General features: G+C 52.6%; 2 long non-coding RNA genes across 3 annotated transcripts in view; one reads left to right on the top strand and one right to left on the bottom strand.

Annotated features, from left to right (window-relative positions):
- Positions 1 to 21,491, bottom strand: part of LOC127487160 (uncharacterized) — a 30,313-nt gene extending 8,822 nt beyond the window's left edge. Inside the window, exon 1 of the long non-coding RNA XR_007913689.2 lies at positions 21,372 to 21,491. This is a non-coding gene — a long non-coding RNA (uncharacterized lncRNA). The remainder of the gene's footprint in view (positions 1 to 21,371) is intronic.
- LOC108178804 (uncharacterized) lies at positions 10,335 to 21,759 on the top strand. Of its 2 annotated transcripts, XR_007913687.2 has the most exons (3): positions 10,335 to 10,927; positions 13,712 to 13,889; positions 21,400 to 21,759. It is a non-coding gene; the product is annotated as an uncharacterized lncRNA (long non-coding RNA). The 2 variants fall into 2 exon arrangements; XR_011378858.1 differs by lacking the exons at positions 10,335 to 10,927; positions 13,712 to 13,889 and adding an exon at positions 14,189 to 14,866.
- The last annotated feature ends 3,990 nt before the right edge of the window (positions 21,760 to 25,749 follow it).

Genomic DNA, 25,749 nt, shown 5'->3' with positions numbered 1-25,749 from the left:
ACAGACATTGTTCTTTCTAATTGACCCAGATAAACAATAAAATACCCATGCTGCCTTATTCTTTTTATAGAGACTCTTAAACCTTTAGCCCAAGTAAGAAAATACCAATGATCTCTGAATGACCACTTTTTATTGTGGTAAAACACTGTGCCATCTGCTCATTTAATCTTCCAAACCCAGGCCTTAGTCTTAGTGGGGCTCTGCCAGCATACCCGAGTCTGGGCAGTGTGCACAAGAAAGGGGTCTGTTTGGACCCACAGTTCCGGAGGGGAGACTGGATGACATCTACCACACCACAGCAGGTGCCATAGCATAGCAGGACAGGGGAGAGCAGAAGAGGTTAACTTGCTTTCATGGTAGCTAATCTAGTCCCACAGGACCTACACCGTTTCTGGGACATGGGCATTAATTCCTTCCCGAGTGGTGACCTCGTGACCTCTAAGCCCCACCCCTTAAATGTTCTACTACCTAAATACAGCTAGGCTGGGAACCAAGCTTCCACCAAATAAACCTTTGGAGGACAAGCTACGCTCAAAACACAGCAGCCAGGTATGTTACCACATTGCTCTCTGACAGAGCCTTAGAGACAGCAAGTGGTTTGCCCCAGATCACACAGCTGGAAACTGATGGACGTGGGACCAGGGTCTGAACCCCAGCGATGGGGAGACTGGACAAACTTGAAATGACCCTCAGTACCATGTGTGTGTGGAACTCTAGGTGGCTTAAGTTGTTCCAGGGACTGCAGAAGGCTGGGGTCAAGTTCCACTGCTGTCATCACGTTCCAGAGAGACTTCAGCACCACCGTCTAAACCAGCCCGCTTGCAGCCCAGACCCTTGCCTGACCTAAGTCACCCTCTCCGTGGGGGCCCCAAGCGGATGCTGCATCCCCTCTTTGCAGACAGACATATCGAACCACGTCTTTTCATCTAAAAACACAGCAGCATTATCCTAATTTATGGAAAATTTGTCAGGTAAGACAAATCACATCCACACAAAATCAATTGATCTTGGGTGTCCTGTCATTTATTTTTTCTGAATTTTCCAATTTAGAATTGGGCCCCCAGTGAAGAAGACTGTTCCACACTGCAAGAAAATAAAAGAAATAAAAACGCAAGCCTTTAAAGAACGCTGTGGATAACACTTTCCCAAGCCTTTAAGACGTGCAGGCAACTTCTAACTCTATGGTCCTTTGCTGTTTGAAAAATAACCTACTCGTGTATGATTTGTACCAAAGCAAAAATGATCATGTTTCTTTTGGTTTTGGCATTGTGTTGACAGGAAACATAATGGGAATATCTGACTTGTTCTAAAGCAAACTGACTTGCAGCCGGCGCCGCGGCTCACTAGGCTAATCCTCCACCTTGTGGCGCCGGCATACCAGCTTCTAGTCCCGGTTGGGGCGCCGGATTCTGTCCCGGTTGCCCCTCTTCCAGGCCAGCTCTCTGCTGTGGCCCAGGAGTGCAGTGGAGGATGGCTCAAGTCCAAGCCAAGTCCTTGGGCCCTGCACACCATGGGAGACCAGGAGAAGCACCTGGCTCTTGGCTTCAGATCAGCGCGGTGCGCCGGCTGCAGTGCCCCGGCCGTGGCGGCCATTGGAGGGTGAACCAACGGCAAAAGGAAGACTTTTCTCTCTGTCTCTCTCACTGTCCACTCTGCCTGTCAAAAAATTAAAAAAAAAAAAAAAGCAGACTGACTTGCAAAAGGTGAGCTGAGATTCAAGAAGTAGACATTTTCTTAAAATAATTTGTCCTTCTCCCTTCCTTCTGGGAAATCCTGAGGTTTTTGTTTTTGTTTTTGTTTTTTTTTTTTTTTTTTGATTGATTGATTTGAAAGGCAGAGTTACAGAGAGGCAGAGGAAAAGACAGACAGACAGAGAGAGATAGAGAGAGAGAGAGAGGTCTTCCATCTGCTGGTTCACTCCCTAAATGGCTACAACGGCGGAGCTGTGCCAATCCAAAGCCAGGAGAGAGGAAGAGATGGAGAGAGATCATCCATCTGCTGGTTCACTCCCCAGAGGCCTGCAACAGCCAGGGTTGGTGCAGGCCAAAGCCAGGGGCCCAGAATTCCATCCTGGTCTCCTACATGGATGGCAGGGGCTCAAGCAGGCACATGGGCCATCGTCTGCTGCTTTGCCCAGGTGCATCAGCAGGGAGCTGGATAAGAATTAGGGCAGCCAGCACTTGAAACAGTGTGCATACGGATGCCAGTGTTGCACAGTGGCCTCAGCTCCTCTTATCTTTTTCCCACTCAAGCCATAAGCACTTGCCCTAAGGGTTGCCAGACATTTCCATTGGAAAAGGCCTATACATTTTATAGTAAATTTAAGCATTCCACCTGCACGTGCCCAGGCACCCACCACTTCAGTGCCGCCCAGCCCATCTCCTAGAAGTTAGGCCACAACCAACGGGTGGCTGATGGCTCTTTGAGGCTCACTCAGCCCTTACAGCTCTGAGGTCTCACTGGGTGCAGCACAGCACCTGGTTATATTATGCCCAAATTCACGAACTTCCCATTGCTGAGTTCGGCTATGCAGAATGGAGACGTATCTTGGGTAACTATATCGGAGCTGAGGGAGAAATCGGTGTGAAATGGATGTTTCTAAAGTCTTGACATTTCCAATGCAAGCCTCTGTTATCGAGTTACTTCTGGGGAAATAATAGTTAGGAGTTAATGAATGGAAAGAGACAGCAAGACATATCAGCTCCGTAATTCCTTTTCCACCACCAGTCCTATAAGCCAGGCACCTAGGAGCAGCCCCCTCACTGTCAGCTGTTGGCTCGGGTCCCTGCCTTAGAGGTGGTCATGTCCTCCTGCTGGATCCCCAGCCTCCTGGAGAAGCCCATTCCCCAGACATGTGCGAGCCACATTAAATGCAGACATTGAAGGCCAGACACCAGTAAGTGGCACTTGGAATATGAGTGGCCCCTCTTTGATCATACATGGTGCCTTTAAACTTGGTATGACAACTGTATGCCTTTCCTTCTTTTTTAAAAAAATTATGGAGAGTTAAAAAAATATTTATTTGAAAGGTAGACTGACAGAGAGTGAGTGAGTGAGTGAGATTTTCCATCCACTGGTTCAATGCCCCAGATGCTTGCAATAGCTGTGACTGGGCCGTGTTGAAGACAAGTGCCAGGAACTCCATCCGGGTCTCCCAGAAGGATGGCAGAGGCCCAAGCACTAGGGTCATCATCTGCTGGCTTCCCAGGTACATTATTAGGAAGCTGGATTGGCAGCAGAGTAGCTGGGGTTTGAACCACGGGATGTGGGAGTCCCAAACAGCAGGTTAGCCCACTGTGGCACAACACCTCCTTCTGCCTTCATTTCTACTCCAAGTGTTTCTTCTCCATTTACTCCAGTCTCCCCAACTAGGTTGCAAAATCCACAAGGGGAGTTTGTCCTGCATTTCTGCTGTATATTTTTATTTGTTATTTATTTGAGAGGGTTGGAGGGGCGTAGGGAGAGAGGAGGAGACCGAGAAAGAGAGAGAGAGAGAGAGAGATCTAACATCTGCTGATTTATTCCCCCAATGCCAGCAATGACCTGGATTGGACCAGGAGTCAGGAACTCGATCCAAATCACCCACACGGGTGGCAGGGACCCAACTCTCTGAGCCATCACCACTGCCTTCCAGAATCTGCACTAGCACAGCCGGCGTTGGGAGACAGACCTGAGACTCAAAGCGAGGCATTCTGATGTGAGACACAGGCAACCGAACCAGAGCCTTGAGCACTAGGCCAGATGCCGGCCTGGCCTGTGCAGGCTCAGCGGCAAGGCGAGTACTAAGAAGGGGGTAGGCTCTAGTTAACTCCTCCTCTCGATACTGCAGAAGCTTCTGTGGGTGCTGGGAATAGAAAGCTTCCCGAGGACAGGGACTGTGTGTGAACCATTTGTGCATTTTGCACAATACCTAATTTAATTTGTTGTTGACAGCAGATGCTTAACAGTTATCCTGGAGAGATGGTGACAAGTGGACCGAGTCATAGTAGCCCTACCAGCACATCTTAGCATCAGTCATTGCGGCGGGCTGGGGTTCTTCCCGGTGTTGGAGACATTATCTGGCATGGCTGATGGCTGTCTCTCGGGAATGGTTTCTTCACTCCACTCTCAGCGTTCCTCCTATGACCTGCTTGGCTGCTAGTTCTTCTCCTCCCAAAGGTGGAGACTCAGGCTGCTACCCAGGTCTCTTGCACATCTGCAGAGTGCCTGGGTGATTTTACTCCTGACAACTGCTACTCTTTTCTGTCCTACAAAACAGACCTCTTGGGGCCGGTGCTGTGGCATAGTAGGCCAAGTCTCTGCCTGTGTGACCAGCATCCCGTATGGGCTCCAGTTCATGTTCTGACTGCTCCTTTTCCAATCATCTCTCTGCTATGACCTGGGAAAGCAGTGGAAGATGGCCCAAGTCCTTGGGCACCTGCACTCGTGCCGGGGACTTGGATGAGGCTCCTGGCTCCTGGCTTCAAATAGGCCCAGCTCCTGCTGTTATGGCCATTTGAGGAGAGAACCAGTGGCTGGAAGACCTCTCTCTCTGTCTCCCTTTCTCTCTGTCTGTAGCAATGCCACTCAAATAAAAAACCAAAATCTTAAAAAAAGAAAAGACCTCTTTCTTGACCTCCAGAGTTACAAGCCCCCTTGCCTGTATCTCCACTTACTACATCCAAAACAAAACCCCCTCTTCCATCACTTTCTCCCTCTCTGCTCCCACCTCAGGACGTGGCAAGCATGTTCCAACGCACATCCTGGCCCTGGCAAATCCTCACAGTTTTAGCTTCAAAAGATATTTTAAAATCTGATCGTTCTCACCACCACTGCCACTCCCACCTGTTCTAAGTTTCCATAAAGTTCCATGAGGAGAGAGACCTCTCTCTGGCTTGCTTATTGCTCTGCCCTCAGTTCCTGGTACATAGTAGGTGCCCAGAAGCTGTTTAATGAGCGAATGTCCTGCTTAGAGTATTGTAATCCCCTAGCTCCAGCTTCCCAGCCTGCACACTGTGGGCACTCAGGGCCAAGGAAGTCTGTCATGGAAGCTGTCCTAGGTATTGTAGGGTGCTTAGCAGCTTCCCTGGCCCTCACCCACTAGACGGCAGCAGCACTTCTTAACCCCAAGTTGTGACAACTGATGTCTCTAGACATTGCAAATGTCATAGAGGGACAACTACCACTGCTGTTTGTCTCCTACACTGTGTTCCTGCCTGCATGGTCTCTGAGCCACCAGAGTGATGCTCCACACCTGTCAATCAACCCGTGGCTTTGTGTTGACCAAAGCAAACCCTAGGTGCCTTGTAGCACCTAAGACCTTGCCCTTCTCCTTTGTCCTCTTCCTTCCCCACTGCTCCTTCGTCTCAGGCCCAACCCTCATTCAGCCTCAGATCACCTGGGGCCTCCACACTCCCTCCGTTCTGCCAGGAACACCTGTTCTTAGCCATACATATAGAGCTTCCCCAAGAAGCCATCCATCACCACTCCCCTTCTACAAGGTAGCATCCTCCTTCTATTCTTGGCACTCCATTTCCCTTGCTGGCTTTGTCTGTTTACTGCTGCTAGAACAGAATGAAGGAGGCTGTGTCATTTATAAGGACAGAGGGCTATGTGGGCTCATGGTTCTGGAGGCTAGAAACCCAAGCTTGACACCAGCATCTGCTTGGCTTCTGGTGAGGGCCTCATGCTGCTTCCACTCATGGTGGGAAATAGAAGGGCAAGCAGGCATGAGTGAAAAATAGAGAAACACAAGGGCCAGTCTTGCTTTATAACACCCTGCTCTTGCTAGGACGAATCTGTTCCTTAACACTCAACTCCCCATAAAAGCCTTTCCACCTTTAAACAACTGTTCCATCAGGAATTGAGTTTTGATGTGAGTTTTGGTGGGGACAGGCCGTATTCAAACCACAGCACTTGCTCTGTCCCTCCCTCTTGACAGAGAGCTTAGAACAGGGTCTGGCAGGGCACAGGTGCCCACAGCATGTCTGTTGGGAGTGACAAATGCATGTGTGGGTGGGCACAGAAGACAATGGCTCCACGGAGGTCTTCACTGGCCTCCTGCCAATCACAGTGTGTCCTATTTCCCCTTAACCCTGAGGAATATAGGCCCAGAATCCAACAAATGGAATAAAGCAGACCAACATAAACAACCAAAGGCCTCATAGATGCTGTCTTTCAGATATCAACTTGAACCCACTCTGCTTTATTTGCCCATATTTGGGCTGTTGGGGGTTTAACAATATAGCTGGTGATCAGTGCTTGGCACTGAGCATTGAATGACACAGGTGCAAACCTGGCTTCATCATTTACCCCGAGTAACCATGGGCAAGCTGTTTTCCCTCTCTTCGCCTGTAAAATGGGATAATACCATGGCAGAACTGAAGGAATGTTCTGAGGATTCGGAGGACTACAGCTGAGTGTCTGAGCAAGTGTAAGCCCTGGGTAAATATTTGTTACGGTTATTATCTGCTGCAAATATGATGTCTTCATGAGGATTTGGTCTTGGGGATGTGATGAAGCTCTAGAAGGTTCTGCAAAGGCCCAGCATTGTGGCACAGCAGGTTGTTTCGCCTGCCATGCCGGCATCCTGTATGGGCACCTGTTCAAGTCCCAGCTGCTCCACTTTCAATCCAGCTCCCTGCTAATGCGCCTGGGAAAGCAACAGAAGAGGGCCCAAGTATTTGGGTCCTAACACTTATGTAGGTGACCCAGATGGAGTTCTTGGCTCCTGGCTTCAGCCTGGACCAGCTCTGGTCATTGAGGCCATTTGGGGAGTGAATCAATGGATGGAAGATCTCTCTGTCTCTGTCTCTGTCTCTCTCTCTCTGTCTCTCTCTGTAACTCTGCATTTCAAATAGATAAACGAAAGGAATGTTAAAGACATTTCTGTTTCTGTCACAGATTCAGTAACTTATTCCTGGTTCATCGACAGCCTACTATGTGCTAATGGTGCTTTGGGGACTGGGGATACGGACAGAACAGGACAAATGGGATCTTACATTCTTTTTTGAGGATTCAGATAGAACATGAATAAGAAATGATCAGACAGTCGTTAAGTGCAGTGATAAAAATAAAATGGGTGGTGAGATGGGGAGAGGGGTGGCTTTAGTGTTCCTCACCAGGAAAAGCTGTTCTAAAGGTAACCTCGAAGGTGTTTGCCAAATCACAGGACAGCAGCAGCCAGGCAAACACCTGGGACGCTCATTCCAGGCCTGCTCCCCAGCCAGGCGGAGCCCTAAGTGAGAATGGAGGCTGCTGTGTCTTGGGGCAGAGAGAAGGCAGCGTGTGGAGTGGAATACAGACCGTGGGGTGAGTGGGAGGAAAGGCAGGCGCAGCGTGGAATCGTGTGCAGCCACAGACACTGGGAAAGTGTCTAAGTACGTGACAGGGACTGGGAGGCAAGAAAGGGTGAACACCGGGGAACGGCATTTTATGAGACCTCTGTGCTGCCAGGTGGGGCAAGGACCAAAGAGGGGAAGCTTAGCAATCAGTACCTAAGGGGACAGTGACAAATAACACCCGTGAGATACCGGGGCGGCCGTGATGGGGCAGCTTTCCGTCCCGCTACTGACACGGGCATCACTGGCCCTCCTAGCAAGACGCTGCTGGGTGACTGGCCAGCCCTCCCCAGCCAGGGGTCTCTTATCCCTGCCGCCCCCTCTGCAGTGGTCTTTGCATGGAAGTTCTGTGTGGGAGGAAAGGCTGAGGCGAAACTCCCTTAACTTCTAGAATGCTCTTCCATGGCTTCTAAAAATGCCAAGAAAAGCGGCTAAAATAGTGTTGACTCAAAAGGGAGCCCACATGGCTGATTAGGAACCCTGTGCTGGGGTCGGTGTTGGGGTGTGGTGGGTGGGGCCACCGCCTGCAGTGTTGGCATCTCATGTGGGCGCAGGTTCGAGTCCCGCTGCTCCATTTCCGGTCCAGCTCTTTGCTGTGGCCTGGGAAAGCAGCGGAAGATGGTCCAAGTCCTTGGGCCCCTGCACCCGTGTGGGAGACCTGGAAGAAGCTCCTGGCTCCTGGCTTTGGATCGGCACAGCTCCAGCCATTGCGGCCAACTGGGGAGTGAACCAGTGGATGGAAGACCTTTCTCTGTCTCTGCCTCTCCTTCTCTCTGTGTAACTCTGACTTTCAAATAAATAAAATAAATCTTTTTTTTTTTTTTTTTGACAGGCAGAGTGGACAGTGAGAGAGAGAGAGACAGAGAGAAAGGTCTTCCTTTGCCGTTGGTTCACCCTCCAATGGCCGCCGCGGCCGGCGCGCTGCAGCCGGCGCACCGCGCTGATCCGATGGCAGGAGCCAGGAGCCAGGTGCTTTTCCTGGTCTCCCATGGGGTGCAGGGCCCAAGCACCTGGGCCATCCTCCACTGCACTCCCTGGCCACAGCAGAGGGCTGGCCTGGAAGAGGGGCAACCGGGACAGAATCCGGCGCCCCGACCGGGACTAGAACCCGGTGTGCCGGCGCCGGAAGGTGGAGGATTAGCCTAGTGAGCCGCGGCGCCGGCCCAAATAAAATAAATCTTAAAAAAAAAAAAAGAGCCCCATGCTGACAGCACGCGTACACTTATCAGCTATTGACAGTGACAACAACTTTATGAGAGGACTTCAAAATGCTCAAGAGAGGTGGAACTACAACATTAGCTGCTTTTGGCGTCCAAAATTTTGAAATCCATACTTCAAGAAGTACACGGAAAATGCATATGGTGAAAAAAACCATACAGAGATTCCAACATTATGTTGGTACCAAAACAAGTTTATCATTAAGTTCTATTTTTTCACAAGCTTTTTTTTTAAAAAGGTTCATTTGTTTATCTGAAAACACAGAGTGACAGAGAGAGAGGGAAAGACACAGAGAGAGAGAAAGAGGGGGAGAGAGAGAAACTCTTCCATCTGCTAGTTCACTCCCCAAAAACGCCAAGCTGAAGGCAGGAGCCCTGAACTCCATCCAGGTCTCCCCCAGGAGTGGCCGATGATGAGACCATCATATGCTGCATTCCAGGCTCACCAGGAGGAGCTGGACTGGGAGCAGCACAGCCAGGATTCAAACAAGTGCTCGGATTTGGGATGGGGACGTTCCAAGTGCTGGCCTGCCCTGCAACGTTACAAAGCACACCCCAGTCACAAACATTTTGAAGTCTGTGAATGAGGCTTGTTTTTAAGAATCTTGAAAAAAGCACATACAGACTTTCCAAAGGTTAAAAGCAGAAAGGGGCCCTGTGCGCCGCCTATAAACCCCGCTATGAATGGAGCCGTATGTTTCCCATTTAACCAGCAGGCACCACGTTGGCTGAATTTCCTTTCTGGAGCCAGTGCACAGAAGGCCACAGGGTGTCTTTGTTTTTAGCAGCTCTGACTTACACCACTATTTATAGACTTGCCATTTTCCATACTTAGAATACTTTCCACCAGGCAGTAAGTGAACTTGCTGGAAGCCTTCCACTTCCTGCCCATTCAGAAGAGGCCAACTGCCCCTGACAAGGGGATCCAAGTCCCTGGAACCCTGCACCAGCTCACACCAGTGTCTTCCCACTTGTCCACACAAGATCACTTTTAGGGCAACCTGCCTCAGGGTTGCCAGATCAAACACAGGGCATCCAGTTAATTTGGATTTCAGGTCCCTGATTAATTTTAATTAATTATTTATTTTATTTTTATTTGAAAGGCAGAGAAACAGAGATAGACAGAGATTTTCCATCTATTGGTTCACTCCCCAAATGCCCTGGTCAGCCCATATGGGTGACACATTGGCAGGTGACTGGGTAGGGAGCCAAAGTGGGCCTTGAACCAGGCACTCCCATGTGAATGTGTCTGTCCCAAGTGGGGACTCAATCTACTGCCCAAATGCCCATTGCAACTTCTTTTAGGATAACATTGCCCCAAATATTGTAAGGACAGATATTCATTGTTCTTCTGAAGTTCAAATTTAACAGGGCATCCTGGACCTTCATTTGCTAACGTGACAACCTTAGCCCTGCTGGGAAGGGGTGGGAAGAATTCCCAGCGGCAGGGCCCTTAGGCCACACTCTCCCGCCTCCTGGCCCTGCCGATTTCTGGTCTCCTACTGATCTCTACCCACCTGGACTTGCCAGTGTGCAGCAAGAGAGCACTGTCGCCTGAGTAAGCAGCCCTCTGGTTACCTACTGTTAACACTGGTTACCTAGTGTCTCAATTGGACTCTTGTCACTATATTTAGGACACCTTCTTTCCCCCCTGTCCTTTGGTAGAAGCCATTATCCACCCATCCCCCAACCCGCCCACCCAGTCACCCAGCCAGTGACGAGTACTTATAGAACCGCTTCTAAGAACCAGACACCATGTAGCTAATCTGCAACGTCCTGGGAATGTGAATGTGAAGGATTCATGTGCTGTCTTGGAGCCAGCTTCTCGGGAGCCCTCCAGACTGCAGGAAGCAGCTGTCACGGTCAGCAGAACAGTTCTGATCCCGGCAGCTCTGGACCTGTCCGTGTTGAGCCTGTGTATCACACAGGCCACCTGTTGCCCCAGAACTGCTGCCAACATAGGAGCTGTGCGGTGCAGGGAGGCTGAACGCTAGAAGAGACCATTTTCCTGAGTCAGCTGGGGAAGGCGGACTGTACGAACAATAGATCAGCCACACATGGGATTCCACCAGGAGTTTACTTCTCATTCAGAGGCCATGGTTCGTAAGTCGAGGTGCTAGGCAGGGGGAGGGGTCGACAGGCGGCCTACCTTAGCACAGGCACCCAGGAACTCAGACAGGCAGGGGCTCTGCCGTCTTCCCTAGGTCACTTCCAAAGCTGCCCAGAGGCACGGCCATTCCAGCCAGAAGAGGATGAGAGCCAGCAGCATGCGTAGGGCATTTCTAAGACCAGGTCTGGCAGTGGCCAACGTCATTTCTTCTCTCATTGCACTGGCAAACCATGTGGCCCTCCCAGCTGCAGGAGAGCCCAGGCGAAGCCCCCAGGAAGAAGGTAAGAAAGTTGATTTGAGGAAAAAAGGTGGTGGGGGACGGGGGTGCTGCATTGTGGTGCGGCAGGTTAAGCTGCTGCTTGGGACGCCGGCATCCCAAATTAGAGAGGAAGATGATCCTAGGGCTTGGACCCCTGCCACCCACTTGGGAGACCTGATGGAGTTCTGGGCTCCTGGCTTCATCCTGGTCCAGTCCCAGTCGTTAAGGCCATTTGGGGAGTGAACCATTGAACGAAATATTTCTCTCTCTCTCTCTCTCTCTCTGTGTGTCTCATTCTATCTTTCAAATAAATAAAAATAAAATCTTGTTTTAAAAACAGAGCATGGATTTTGGTTAACTTCTCTGAGTCTCAGCTTGCTCATTTGTGAAGTCCTACGCTGGCGGCCTCTCAAGGCCAATTGGTAAGATCTCTGCTGGGTCTTGCCCCCCGCAGGTCTGCCGGCATCCCCCAAGTACCCCTTCCCTGGGATTGGCCTTGCCCCCACCCCAAGGTTGCCCCGAGGACAGAGGGTAATGGACTTCTCTTCCATGTTTCTCATGTAGTCTGCTTCTGAAATTTCTTTTTAAAATTTTTACTTATTTGAAAGAAACAGAAAGAGAGAGAGAGAGAGAGAGAGAACTCCCATACACTGGTCATTCCTCAAATGCCAGCAATGGCCAGGGAGCCAGGAACTCAGTCCAGGTCTCCCATGTGGGTGGCAGGGACCCAGGCACTTGAGCCATCACCTGTGGTCTCCCAGATTCTAAATTAGCAAGAAGTGGGAATCGGGGTTGGAGATGGCACTGGAGCGCAGGCACGCTGTATGGGATGCAGGTGTTCCGAGCAGCATCTTCAATGCTATGCAGAAACACACTCCCCAGCTTCTGGGTTCTTTCCCTCCTCAGGATTGTCTCTTGGGGCCACTGCCTGTGACACTGGCATCCCATATGAGTCCCAGTTCCAGTCCTGGCTGCTCCACTTCTGATCCAGTTCCTTGCTAATGCACCTGAGAAGACAGCAGAGGATGGCCCAAGGACTTGGGCCTCTGACACCCACATGGGAGACCCTGATGGAGTTCCAGTCTCCTGACTTGAGTCTGGCCCAGCTCTGGTCATTACAGTCATCTGGGGAGTAAACCAGTGGATGGAAGATCTCTCTTTCTCTGTTTCTCCCTGTCTCTCTCTAACTATGTCTTTCAAATAAATACATCTATATCTATCTATATCTATATCTATATCATCTATATCTATATCTATATCTATATCTATATCTATCTATAAACTGGCTCCTGAAATGAAGCCACTGAGTTTCATGGTTTTCGCTCCAGTTATTCATTTGCTAGCTGATTGCTTTGGAACTTGGATGCGTTTCTCCATGAAAGTGGCTGTAAGTGGGGTGGCTCAGCACCCCAGCAGCCCAGCCCCCCAGCTTGCAGCCCCAGGCACCCTGACGGGTGGGCTGGAGCAGATGCTGGCACTTAGATGGTTCCCATGGCAGCATCAGAGAAGGCCACGGAAGGGAGTAGGGGTGGAGTTCAGGGGCCCCAGAGAAGGATGCTTTGTGAGTGGCTGGTTCCCATGGCAACTGCAGGCAGCCTCCCCAGCAGCCAGGAACCCAGTAGCCCAGCTAGGAGCTGTCAGGAAGCTCAGGGTTTGGGAACCTGGAACCACCTGGGGCTGTAACATGGAGCAGCTCGTCTTTCAAGCTGGGGCATTTCTAGTACCAGAGTGCCTTAAACAGCTCTGCTTCCAAACCAGCTTTGCTGGAGCATCTGCATGCCAAATACGGTGTGGGGTGCTGCACCCAGGAAAAGACATAGTCACCAGCTCCTGCCTGGCAGGGTGCCCAGGCTGAAGGGCACACAGAGGGATGGTGCCGGTCTTGCCCCCAGGGAGGAGGAGGACAGGAGGGAGAGTGGGAGGCATTCGGGAGGAGAGGAGTGGTTTGGGCCAAGCAGGGGCCACAGCATATGCAGAGGGTCAGAGAGAGGTGACCAAGCTCTTCTGAGGGGAGGGCAGCGGCACCACCTTCAGATCTTAGGTTCTGTTCTGGGAGGATGTGGGCCTTGGAACTTTCTCAGGGGGAATCAGTTGGGCATTATAACTCCAACAGACCCTTAAATACTGTTTGCTAGGTTAACTAGCCTCAGGTTTCTTGGATTTATGGAAAGGGCCCATGGCCGGGGACATTTGGCCCACATCTCCGCTCCAGACTCCAGCTTCCTGCTAACGTGCACCCTGGGAGGCAGCAGCCATGGCTCAAGTACTTGCATCCCTGCCACTCACGTGGGAGACCTGGGTTGAGTTCCTGGCTTCCAGCTGTGGCCCCAGCCCCACCCCAGCCACTGCAGGCATTTAGGGAGTCAGTCTGCAAATGGGAGCTCTCTTTCTTTGTCTCTCTGCCTCTCAAATAAACAAATAAAATGTAAAAACAAAAAGAAAGGAAGAAAAACTCAAGGATGTTTCTCCATTACTTGACCAATCTGCCCATCCAGCAGTTCTGTCTACACCCTCTAATGATCAGGGTTGTGCTCTGGCCTAGAGGTTAACGCTGAGCCCCTCTGAAGACCAGGAATACTGTCTGTGTTCTCTCAAAGCGTGCGAGAAAGAAAAGCCCTTTTCATCCCCTGTGTATGGAGCTTCCCTGAACGGGATTCCCTGTCTTACCAGTACTTCCTGTGGGGAGGAGTGCTTCTGCCTCCCCCACACAGCCGGCACCCACCCTCTCACCAGGCTCGACTGCCCCACTTGGCCGTGGGTTCTTGAAGTTCATGTCCATCTTTTGAGCCTTAGTTTCCTGTTCTAGGGGAAAAGGGACACCCAAGGCGTGGGATCATAAATGCGACCGCGTGTTGCTTGAAGAGGGACACACTCGGAGAAATGTGTCGGGTGACTTTTTGATCCTGTGACCATGGTTCGTGCACTTTCACAAACCAAGAAGCCCATGGCATCTCTAGGCAATGTAATCTCGAGATACGACCTCGGTGAGTATGTGGTCTGCCACTGACGACAAGGTCATGACGTGCATGATGGTAGCGTGTGTTAAATGCTTTCACACAGGAAGCAAATGATAGTTGCTAAGGGAAGGCATTTCAACAGTCCTAAGATAATGTGGCAAAAGCTTTCTTGAGCTTTTATATAGCATGCCAAGGGCCTAAAGGGGAACATGCCCCCTGCCTTAGCAGCCGGGGAAGTCCTAGAACTGCTACCTATCCTTGCAAGGCTCCGGGGGGGGGGGGGGCTCTCCTACCCCTGCCATGCATGGTGGCCTGTGACTGGCAATTAAGGGGCAGGCGGTACAGCAGGGTGAGAACATTCTGTGCAGCAGGAGCTCTCGAGAACTGACAGTCACAGAGACAGAAAAGCACCCAGCCCCTCAGCTCCAGCCCAGCTCCTGTGGAGGAAGAGCCTGGAGGTGGGAGGCTCTGTGTCAGTGCTATGGAGCACAGAGCCTGCTGACCTACTAGGAAGGTACAGGCATTCCAGAACTCTCAGAAAATTCTGGAACATTCTGGTACATTCTGGAATGCATTCTTTCTGGAGAAGCCAGAGGGCAGGGAGGAGAGCACAGGATTCTGTTTGTGAGGAAGGGATTGGGCAGCTGACTTGTTGGCATGTGAGGTACTCCTCCAAGGAGGACCACAGTGGTCCAGAACCATGTCTGCAGGGGTCTACTGCAGACAGGGAAGCAAACCCCAATGCTGCAGTGCAGCCAGGCCTAACCTGGGGCGTCGCTGTCTCACCCACCACATGCAATGGTAGAGATCTAGATCCTGGGCATGTTCCCCTCTCCAGAGGCGAGTGAGCAGGCAGCTAAGGAAAAAGGGCAGGTCCTGTCTGTGGTCCCGGGAGACCAGAACAAGTGCTCTGTCTCCACTTCTCTGCTACGCCATTTTCTCCCCCTCGCCTTTGCAAGGACCTGAGTGTTGCCACCGGAGTCCCTCCACTCTGGGGGCCACTGGTGAGTGACCCTGACCCTGACCCAAGAGCATTGACAGGCGGAGCTCATCAAGGCTGAACCCCAAAACTTCCCATCACCCAGGTGGCCCTGGTGGCAGCCAAGGTGGCTCTGCATGCTGTCACAGGGCCTTGCTTTCAGGTCCTCAGTGAACACAAGGGTGTTTCATGAACAAACAGAACTGAGAGAGAAATGAAAATATTTTGGTGTTAAAAACTATGTGAAATCCATGCATAGTTTTTTTATAAGTTCTTTGTCAGATATTTTGTAACTATTTTTTAAAAAGATTTATTTATTTATTTATTTGAAAGTCAGAGTTACACAGAGAGAGCAGGAGAGGCAGAGAGATCTTTCATCCACTGGTTCACTCCCCAATTGGCCTCAATGGCTGGAGCTGTGCTGATCGGAAGCCAGGAGCCAGGAGCTTCTTCCAGGTCTCCCACACGGATGCAGGGGCCCAAGGACTTGGGCCACCTTCCACTGTTTTCCAAGGCCATAGCAGAAAGCTGGATTAGAAGTGGAGCAGCCGGGACTCGAACCGATGCCCATACGGGATGCTGGCATTGCAGGCTGCAGTTTTACCCACTACGCTGCATCACTGGCCCCTCCATGCATAGTTTTTGCAGCATATGCACTTCCTATGAACTTGTTGAAGAACTTATAGGGGAAATTCTTAACTAGGACCCCAAATTTTAATCTAAAAATAGGAGCTTGTGTTCTAGGCGGGTACGTGGAGCTGTGTGTGAGCGTGCTGTAGACGCAGGACTCAATCCCGCTCATTTTATATCTAGAGCTTATATAATCGTGGGTGCATTATCTCAGAGCCTCAAGGTATATGCAAAAGGCATTGTCTCTGGGCTGACACTGTGGTGTAGCCGGCAAAGCCACTGCCTGTGACACTGGCATCCCATATGAGTCCCGGCTGCTCTACTTCCCTTCCAGCTCCTTGCTAATGTGCCTGGAAAAGCAGTAGAAGATGGCCCAAGTCCTTGGGCTCCTGCACCCATGTGGGATATGCAAAAGAAACTCCTGGCTCCTGGCTTCAGCATAGCCCAGCCTGGGCCATTGTGACCACTGGGGGAGTGAACCAGCACATGGAAGACCTCTCTTTCTCTCTGTGTCTCCCTCTTTCTCTGCAACTCTGCCTTTCAAATAAATATTTTACAAAAGAAAAAGCCTTATGTCCACCAAGTGCACAGACAGCAAACTCGGTGTGCGTTTTGCAGATGCACTTAGTATCATAACGAGAGGAGGAGGCTCAGTGAGGGCAGGTCCTGGGAAAACACTGGTCTGTTCCGGTGCTCTGACCCCTGCACACTCCCTTCCTGTTGCCCCGGCAAGGCGTCCACTTGTGTGGATCAGGCTGACCTTGGCACACACCGGTGGGACACTGGGGTCAGCGGCTGGGGTGCTGAGTCTCCACGCTGGGCAAGGAGGCCAGGGAACGGTGCCCACCCCCGCCTCCAGGGGCCCCTTCGAGAGCCAGGCAGGGCTTCTGGATCTCATTACGCCACCCTGCCTGCAGCCTGGACGCCGGGTGCAGCGCCGGGGCCTGGTTTCCATCACTCGGCTGTTGACTCGGCCTGCAGCTGTCATCTCAAGGCGCATTCCAGGTTCGTGGTGTAAGAGGAAGGCGTGCCTTTGTCTACAGCCGGGGAGCCAGTCCGGATTGAGTGTCCGATGGTCCTCCCAGGCTTGCCCGGCTCTTCCTCCTCCACCTGCGTCCTGTCATGCAGCTCTGATTCCAGGGGCAGGCCAGAAGGATTCTTGGAGGGCACAGGCTCCGCCCACTCCCCTCCCCCCACCCCCAGTCTGCCTTAGATCTGCCTAAGAGCTAAGAAGTGGCCAGATGAATGCGCTGTGTGATTTGTTCTGGGCTCCCCAGGGAGTCCTTGGGCTCCACATCTTTATTGGAAACACCCAATAAACCACTGGCCTCAAAGCTCCCTGTTGTTTTAGTGCACGCCTTAAATGCAGTCTCCTTCAGGCGGTCAAGGTACCTTTGACCAAACTGCCACTTGTAGTCTCACACCGGATGTAGCTCCCAAGCCCCCAGCCCGTGCTAACAGAGCCAGTGGGGACCAGAGGAGGCTCCCACCTGCTCTTCACATGCAGGGGGTGATTTCTGGGTGCACTCACTCGCTCATTCTCCTCTGTTCATGAACATGAACCTGGGCTCATCCATCATCAGGGATGCAGGACCAATTGCACACACACTGAGCTCCCACTCACTTGCCCACGCGAGACTTTCCAGGCAACAGCCTGGGCAGGGGTACCCCGGGGGCAAAAGGACAGTGTGCATCTGGGTCAGAACCAGCCTAGGCAGCTCTCCGATAGTCAGAGGCAGAGGGAGATCGCCTGACCAGAGAGCCAGAATGTTCAGGTGTCTGTGTTAAGTAGCACCCTAAGAAAAAAATGCATATTTCAGCTACAGCGATGCCCTGTTGTGCAGGCCGCTGGCCAGGGGCATTGGTGACTCATGATCGGAGGGCGCCTTAGTGGCTGAGCTTAGCAGAGCTCAGGGACGTGACATGGACAAGCACTGGCTGCAGAGGCCAGCGCTAAACAAGTCAGGGCTGGCTCCTGGTGCGCAGGAATCTGGGGTCAATTAGGGATCAATGGTGCCAGAGGATTTAAAACAATTGCAACCAGCAGGGCAGCTCTGGTTGTATCAACAGCGGAATGCAGAATGCACAGAAACAATCGTACCAGTCCTAAACTGAATCAGCGTTCCACCCTCCACAAGGCCCCTGTCTCAAAAAGCAGGCTTGCTCACAGCCAGGTTGAACCGCTAGGGACAGCAATGACCTGCTCTGTCGCTTATTCTTAGACGCGGACGTCAAAATCACAGTCCCTAGGGGATATGTCTATGATGTCTGGTGAATGATGGAATCTAATCTAATCTGATCTCATTCCACTTTTCCCTTCTCCGGTGCAGGTTTCCATAATTCTTTTTTTTTTTTTTTTTTTTTTTTTGACAGGCAGAGTGGACAGTGAGAGAGAGAGATAGAGAGAAAGGTCTTCCTTTGCCGTTGGTTCACCCTCCAATGGCTGCCGCGGCCGGCGTGCTGCGCACTGATCCGATGGCAGGAGCCAGGTACTTATCCTGGTCTCCCATGGGGTGCAGGGCCCAAGCACTTGGGCCATCCTCCACTGCACTCCCTGACCACAGCAGAGAGCTGGCCTGGAAGAGGGGCAACCGGGACAGAATCCGGCGCCCTGACCGGGACTAGAACCCGGTGTGCCAGCGCCGCAAGGCAGAGGATTAGCCTAGTGAGCCGCGGCGCCGGCATCCATAATTCTTTGACTGGCAAGAATGATAGGCCATTTCTGTGGCTGTGCCTGCCCGACGCAATGCTCACTGGATGGAAAGGCTGGATTTTTAACTGCAGACAATCCATGACTGCAGGGCATCCAGCAGGGGGCGTTGCAGGGAGGGAGTGGAGAGCCACTCAGGGGCTGGAGGGGTAAGCGGGGACTCCTGGTGCTATGGTTTGCATGTAAGTTTGGGTGTTTTCCAGAGGCCCACATGCAAAAGGCTTGGTTCTTAAAGTCTCGCATTAACGGTAAATGGATTCAGCATGCCGACTTCATCCAGTTACGGCATCGGAAGGTGGGGCCTTTAGGGACTGATTGCATGGATGAGGTTGCTGGAATGCTGGAATCATGGCTGCTTTATAGGGAGAGACGGTGCAGACCTGAACGGCCCGTGTGTCTCTGCCTCTCTGCTCCCTGGCTCGCCACGGCCCCTTCCTTGCACGCAAGCTCCACCATTGCCATTCTCCAGCCCTGCCAGGTGGCCCTCTAGATCTTGGACTGTGAACCTCTAAAAACACGAGTTAAAAAACACCTCCATCTTCCATAAGTTGGTGTCTCAGGTATTTTGTTATACATTTGCCCACCAGGAATCAGAGACCGCTGGAGGCAGGGACCCAGAAATTCAAGCAAAACCACCCAGGAGAATGACGGAACCCTGCTAGGTCTCTCATACCCTTCAGCTACCTTCCTGGCTCAGAATGAGTCCCGGTTGCTCCACCTCGTCCCTGTCTTGGATAGAGGTGCCTTGGTCCTGTGACAGCAGCCTTGGGGTCTGAATCGGGGCTGCCACCCCCTCCATCCCTCCACCTCTCTGCATTGTACCCAGAGGGAACACACCTGGCCCAGCCTAGGCAACCAGGGCCCTTCCCTGAGATTCACCTGAAACACAGCGGCTGAGGAAGAGGTGTTCCTTTTGGAAGACGGGGAAGAACCTAGAAGCCCCTGGTGGCAGTGTTGCTTCCCTCCTGGGGAAAAAGTTCACCTGCCTTTTGGCCGGAATGAAGCCAAAATGCAAAGAGAAGCAAATGGCAAGGAGAGCCAGAAGGTCCTGTCCGAGTTGGAATTGAGTGGTTCAAATGCTGGGGGACTCTCGCCTTTCTTGGGCCATATGAGCTCCTGTGGTTGCTGTATTTCGTATCCAAGTTCATGTTGTGGTCCCTGATGTTACACTTGCTAATAGCTTCTTAGCATTGTACATATGTCACGTTGCTGTTGTCTATGGTGCACAATTGTGGGCAGCCAAGCACTCATTCATTCTGGAAGCTCTCAGCATGGGACTTGGTTTGGGAGACCAGCCTAGAAGACAGTGAGTATGACAGCAGCCGGAGACTCTGAAGCCAAGTTCTGTAAGGCTTAGGAGACAGACACGCGGGCTTCTTACCAGCAGTTTGTTACCGACTCACTTATAAAGCAGGAGCAAGAAAGGGTTCTTTGAATATGCACATTTGATATGTAGCAGGGAAGGTCAAAGCAGCAAGCAAAGGTCAACCTGAGATGATGTTGAGACCTTGGTGACCACTGGGGTTGGTTGTCTCCGTGGAGGGTGACAACCATTAATCTCCACCTGCAATGAAGAGTATGCAGGTAGGGATCTGGATGGAAGATTTCCCTGTTCTTTCTAATCCATCCTCCAAAGCTCAGCTCAGCTCAACACGTGAGAACTCAGCTGTGCCAGGCTGACGCAGGCAGGTAAGTCCTAGCCTCCCAGACAGACCCATCACTGTCCAGGCTGTTCCCAAATCCTTTAGCAGGTGCTCCGTCTCCCCGCCCCGAGGCCCTCCGTCTCAGTCCGTTCTGTGTTCTCTAACAGAGCACCACAGACTGGGGAGCTGGTAAAGAGAACTTCTTCTTTCGCAGTTCTGGAGCCTGAACAGGTTTAGGGATCTGGCTCTGGTGCAGGCTTTCTTGTTGCATCAGCCATGGCAGAAGGCAGAAGGGCAAGGGAGCCCGTGTGAGAGAACAAGAGAGCAAGAGGCCGCTGAGCTTGCTTGCACAGCCGGTCTGCTCCGTCAGTCACAGCACCGATCTCTCCACGAGGGCAGGGCTGTCTTGGGAGGTCGGCCTCCCCTGCCAGCAATGATGCATTCGGGGTTAAGTTTCCAACGCTTGCCCTTTGTCGGACACGTCTGGTCTACACCACCGTCAGAATAAAGTCAACGGGAAGCAGCTCAGGGGCCCCTGCAGGAGCTCTGCGTTCCCCTTCCTCAATCCGCCCCCTGCTGTGAGGACCAGCCACCCACACTGACCATCTCCTCCACTCCTTGCCCCCACTGACACGCCACCCCTCTGCTAAGTCTCCACCAATCCCCCTCTTGTAGATCTTAAATCACACACACACACACACACACACACACATCTTTCCAGTGGCATTTCTATAATATTTGCCTTTAAACCTAGCAGCTTCCCGGGTGGGTTTAAACCACAGCTCATCACCCATCTGGTTGTGCCCGTCTATACTGCTTCCTCCTGGGGTCTGCCAGCAAGTGTGCCATGTGTGGATTGCCCCCAAAGTGGCAGCAAGGGCAAGGGGACCCAAGGTGCAGACTTGCGACTCAGCTGTGAGATCTTGGGAGGCTGCCGCACGCCCAGTCCTGGTCAGGCTGCTTGGGGCTCTGCTCCACCTGCCTGAAGCTGCTCCCCCCACCCCCTCCCCAACCCTGGCCTTGTGTGCCTGGTGGCCTCTGCTGTCAGAGAGGCTGACCTCATCAGGGGGCGCTCCTGTCACCTCTGCTCCCGCCTGTCTTCCTCTGAACTCTTCCAGTCCTCTGCAGACCCCTTGTCTCCTGAGCTGTCACCTGTCCTTGCGGAGACTCGGTTCCCCCGCCCAGCCAGCAGCTCCCGAGGTCAGAAAGGCCACTCAGTTCATCTGGGCCCCCCTGCTGCCACTGGGAGACATGGCAGGTGGCCAGGACTTCCTTCCGGAGTCTGTGTGTGTGTGTGTGTGTGTGTGGCTGTGGCGGTGCAGGGCTGCCTTCCTCTCTCAATGCCCGCCCCAGGAGCTGCGGGACTCCGAGAGTGGCACTTAACCTCTCAGCGCCGTTCTTTCTTGGTGACCATAATCGTCCCTGCTCTGGCTGTGGTAAGGATTAAAAGGCTCAATCTATGCGAAGTTCCCAGCCCAGCGCCTGGAGCTTAGCAGACATGCAAGAAGCGTGCCAAGTGCCTTCTGCCCAGAGGAAGCTTTACTTACCTTTGCTTTCTGTTTGTCCCGATTCAAGGGGTTGTTTCCTAGACAGTCAACAGACACGGCATTCTGCTACCTCTCCGTCGCCAGTATCCGGCGGACTCCCGGCGCTGGCATAAACACCATCTCTGGAAGCCGGCACACTTTGGCAAGGGCTGGCTTGTTGCTCCCTGGCTCCTGGAACACTGGGATCCCTGAAGGCAACCACAAGAAGTGTGCTTAAATATCTACTGTGCTCGCAGTCACTCCGGCATGATCGCGCTCAGAAGCCAACCAGAGAAGCAAGACAGCTCCCTGCTTGGCGGAGCGGATGTCGTGACGTCTCATCCATAGCCTGGGTGACCTGTTGCTTTAAAATAAAAAATTAACGGTGGTGATGTCCACTCAAACCCAACAACAGGTGTCAGGCATGCTGGGTTCTGGTAATCTGAACAGCTTCCTGGCACCGCTTTCCCAGGAGTCCTAGGTTCCCAGTGTGGATTCTGGGTGCCAAAGATTGAGGCAGGCAGGGTGGGATGCGGAGCAGATTTGTTCCAGCAAAGCCGAGCACCTGGCCAGAGCCTTATCTACCAATGTTAACCACGGACATTAAGTTATTAGTATTGCTTCTGTTGTGCAGATAAGAAAGCCCCAGGCTGCGGGCAGCGGGCAGCATGGAGGAGGTAAGCCAATGGACCCGAAGGCACACAGCTGTAGGAGCGGGGCCAAGATCTGGTTCCTGGCCCCCTGCCTCTGACAGCAGAGAACCAAGACTGACAGGAGAAAGTTCCAGCGTCCTTTTGCAGGGCTCCCTAAGGAGAGGGGTCCCACAGGGGTACAGCAGTGGCCCGTTCCACAATTGGAGGTTGGGAATTCCTCTTGACCCTGGGGCTTCCCTGTATAGCTCTTGCATTGAAGAGGGAGGGCTCACGATGGCGCCTGGCCAGGGCTGTGAATGGGACAGGGTGAGACACCCAGCGGCACTCGGGCAGCCCTAGGAGGCCAGGCCCTCTCCAGGGTGGCTGAAACCCACACCCTGGGGGGCTTTTGGAGGGATTCTGCTCACTCTCCCGCTCTCTGCTCGCTCTCTCTGATCTTCCCCAGGAACACCCAGGTAAGAGCAGCAGCCAGGCTCCTGGGAGGTGTCAGAGTTGGGGGGGGGGTAGTGGCAGCCACAGACTGCTGATGTCTTCATGGGGAGGCTGCCCTGGAGGGCCCTGCAGCCTCTGTGAAGTCCTCCCTCCTCCCAGGACCAGGATTCCCACACTGGAAAGGAAATCTGAGCTGACCTTGGGTGAAGGGCTTCTTTGCCCACTCCCACCTCTGCACCCCCACCCCACATCAGTAGACACTTAAAAAAAAAAAAAAAAGATGTATTCATTTATTTGACTGAGTTACAGAGAGAGAGAGAGACAGAGAGAGATCTTCCACCCACTGGTTCATTCCCTAGATGGTCACAACAGCCAGGGCTTGGCCAGACCGAAGCCAGGAACCAGGAGCTTCTTCTGGGTCTCGCACACAGCTGCAGGGGCCCAAACACTTCGGCCATCTTCTACTGCTTTCCCAGGCCATTAGCAGGGAGCTGGATCAGAAGTGCAGCAGCTGGGACTCGAACCAGCGCCCATATGGGACACCAGGCACTGGCATTACCCACTAAGCCTCCGCGCCGGCCCATTGGCCAGTCCTGTGTCCTTGAAGCTGGGTTGGTGCCGCTGGCGGTGGTGGTGGGGGAGTCTGCCCTTCTAAACAAGTTCTCCTTCCCTGGGTGACTTTGGAAACTGCTGCCCTTGCCACCTCCCTGGCTTTGCCCTGGCTACAACAGCACTTGCCACAGTCAGCTGGCTGGGCTCACTGTTCCTGCATTCAGAGCCATGGCCTGGGCTGGCAGTGTGAGGGGCAGGCCAGTGCTCGGAGCCCACCGGCGCCCTGATGCTCTGTGGTATTGGAAGAGTTAATGGTCTCCCTGGAAGCTGGGATTCCAAGGAGTAATTGGAGCCCTGGGAAAGCAAGGCCCTGAGGTTGCTGGGGTGGGGTGGGGCTGTGAGCCTGGTCCTGGGGGGCTCTCACCTTGGCCCTGATGCACGCTCTGCAATGGACCCTAGAGGTGTCCACGGCGCAGACGAAGCCCACGTGTGTAGCAGGCATCCGTGTGCATCCCCACATTTTGTGCATGTTCTGAAAAGGACAAATAATAGCAATAATAGAGTGGGGCCGTGATTAAAACAGGAGCAATGGGACAGGCAAGAGGCAGCAGTGACTTGTCAACCCCCCCCCCCCCCCCCCCGAGTGTAGACTCTCACAGCTTTCTTGACTTTTTCAGGGTTGTAACTGCCTGGGTGACTAAAACAAGACTCTATGAGGCCCTTTCCTTATGAGGGGGAAAAATGACTTACGGAGTTTAGGGCTTTGTCAACAGAGTAAAGAGAGTGGAAAGCGCTTCCCCCACTCCTCACCTCCTACCCCAGGCCTGAGGATTCCTGGATTCCTGGGCAGGAAGGGAGGCGGCATGGGACAGGAAATGCTTCCAGCCTCCTGGGGGCGCTCCTCAATATCCGCGCTGTTGGCTTGCGGAGCAAGGTGCTGGGATGCGTGGGCGCCCACAAATGCTGACAATGCAGCCAGTGGGAGAGCCTGAGAGACAGCGGCCGGCGGCAAGGGGATGTGTCTGCTGGGGCACAGACACCCCTGGCGGGTGACATTTGCACATACAAACATGTATTCTAAGAAAAATGTGTGTCTTTTTTGGCAAGTCCCGTTTTCAACACGACTTAGAAAAATCGGTTTTTCTTCTCTCTTTTTCCTGCCTGAACCGGCAGCTTAATTATCCTCTCTTTGGGCCTGGCCAATCATATAAAATCCTTGGAAATTTAAACACCCTCCCAGGACCAACATTCCAAAGGAGGCGGGAGGTGCGGGCTAGCAGGGGCTCCAGAAACAGTCTTCGTTAGGTTTTACTGCTCCTGGAAATAAGCAGAGCCCCTGGGCGGAGGGGTGCGGTGGACTGGGAGGGGAAGCATTTCCTCTGCTCTCTTAGGGAAGCTGGCCTGTCCTGTGCCTTGCGCCCCCTCAGAGCTGCCCTCCCTCGGGGACCAGGCTGGATCTGGGCAGGCCCCCTTGGGGGACCACAGCCCCAGGGGAGCAAAGCCCTGGTGTGTGCTAGGAGACCAGCGCCGCGACCCAGGGACTTGGTCCCTCCATTTCCCCCAGCATCTTGGTCTGGCTGCTTTAACTCGCGCATCCATCCCACAGATACCACTGAGCACCACTGAGCGCCTACTAGCTCCAGATTTTAGGGTGGGTCTTTGAGATTCAAGATCTGAAGACTGCAAAAGTGTCTCTATACTTGTAGTAGCAACAGGAGCCAAACCCATCCCTGTGGGGAGATAGTTTTTGAATCACCCTTGCCTGCCTTTCTATTTATTTCATGATTAATAAAAAAGATTTATTTATTTATTTCAAAGGCAGAGTGACAGAGTCTCTCTCTCTCTCTCTCTCTCTCTCTCTCTCACACACACACACACACACACACAATCTTTCATCCACTGGTTCACTCCCCAAATGGCCACAACAACCAGGGCTGGGCCAGGCTGAAGCCAGGAGCCAGCAACTCCACCCGGGGCTCCCACATGGGTGACAGGGACCCGAGCACTGGGCCCATGGTCTGCTGCTTTCCCAGGTGTATTAGCAGGAAACTGTCAGGAGCAGGACAGCTGGGGCTGGCAGTGGCACTCCAACATGGGTCGCGTGCCAGGGTAGCAAGAGGTGGCTTAGCCCACTGCCCCACTACCTGATGTTTTTGAAACAGCCAGGCTGGTGAAATGGCTGGTTTGTGACACTTGTCAGAAAAATGTTTAAAGACCTTTTCCAAACCAGCCACCTCAGTTCCCTGAGAAATTAAAATGCGCTGTCTGAAACTCATAAGTCAGGAAAGCAAGGCTTTGCGTACTACGTGTGATTCAGAAAAGTCTAGAACACGCTGGGCGAGGCATGCAAGTCAAAGGGTGACCAAAACTAAGGCGCAGAGTACACTGGCAAAGGTGCCCACAGATCTGGCCGGGAACTGGAAAATTCCTCTTCCTGGAAAAGCTTCGCGGTCACAAACACTCCTGTGCCCTACATCCCACGCGAGGCCAGAGCCGGGTCTGCATGGATTCTTGCTGTCTCTTGTGCACGCTCTTCACTGTTCCTGGAAGGATTTAAGGTCGTTTACCAAGGACACGGACACAAAACATTAAGTCAAATCTTTTTTTTTTTTTTTTTGACAGGCAGAGTTAGACAGTGAGAGAGAGAGAGACAGAGAGAAAGGTCTTCCCTCCTTTGGTTCACCCCTCAAATGGCCACTACGGCTGGGCTGGTGCGCTGCGCCGATCCAAAGCCAGGAGCCAGGTGCTTCTCCTGGTCTCCC

The sequence above is a fragment of the Oryctolagus cuniculus genome, chromosome 9 (genome assembly GCF_964237555.1).
Source record: "Oryctolagus cuniculus chromosome 9, mOryCun1.1, whole genome shotgun sequence".
Lineage (NCBI taxonomy): Eukaryota > Metazoa > Chordata > Mammalia > Lagomorpha > Leporidae > Oryctolagus > Oryctolagus cuniculus.
Note: the sequence above shows the minus strand (reverse complement) of the source record. Positions and strands in the feature narration are given on the sequence as shown.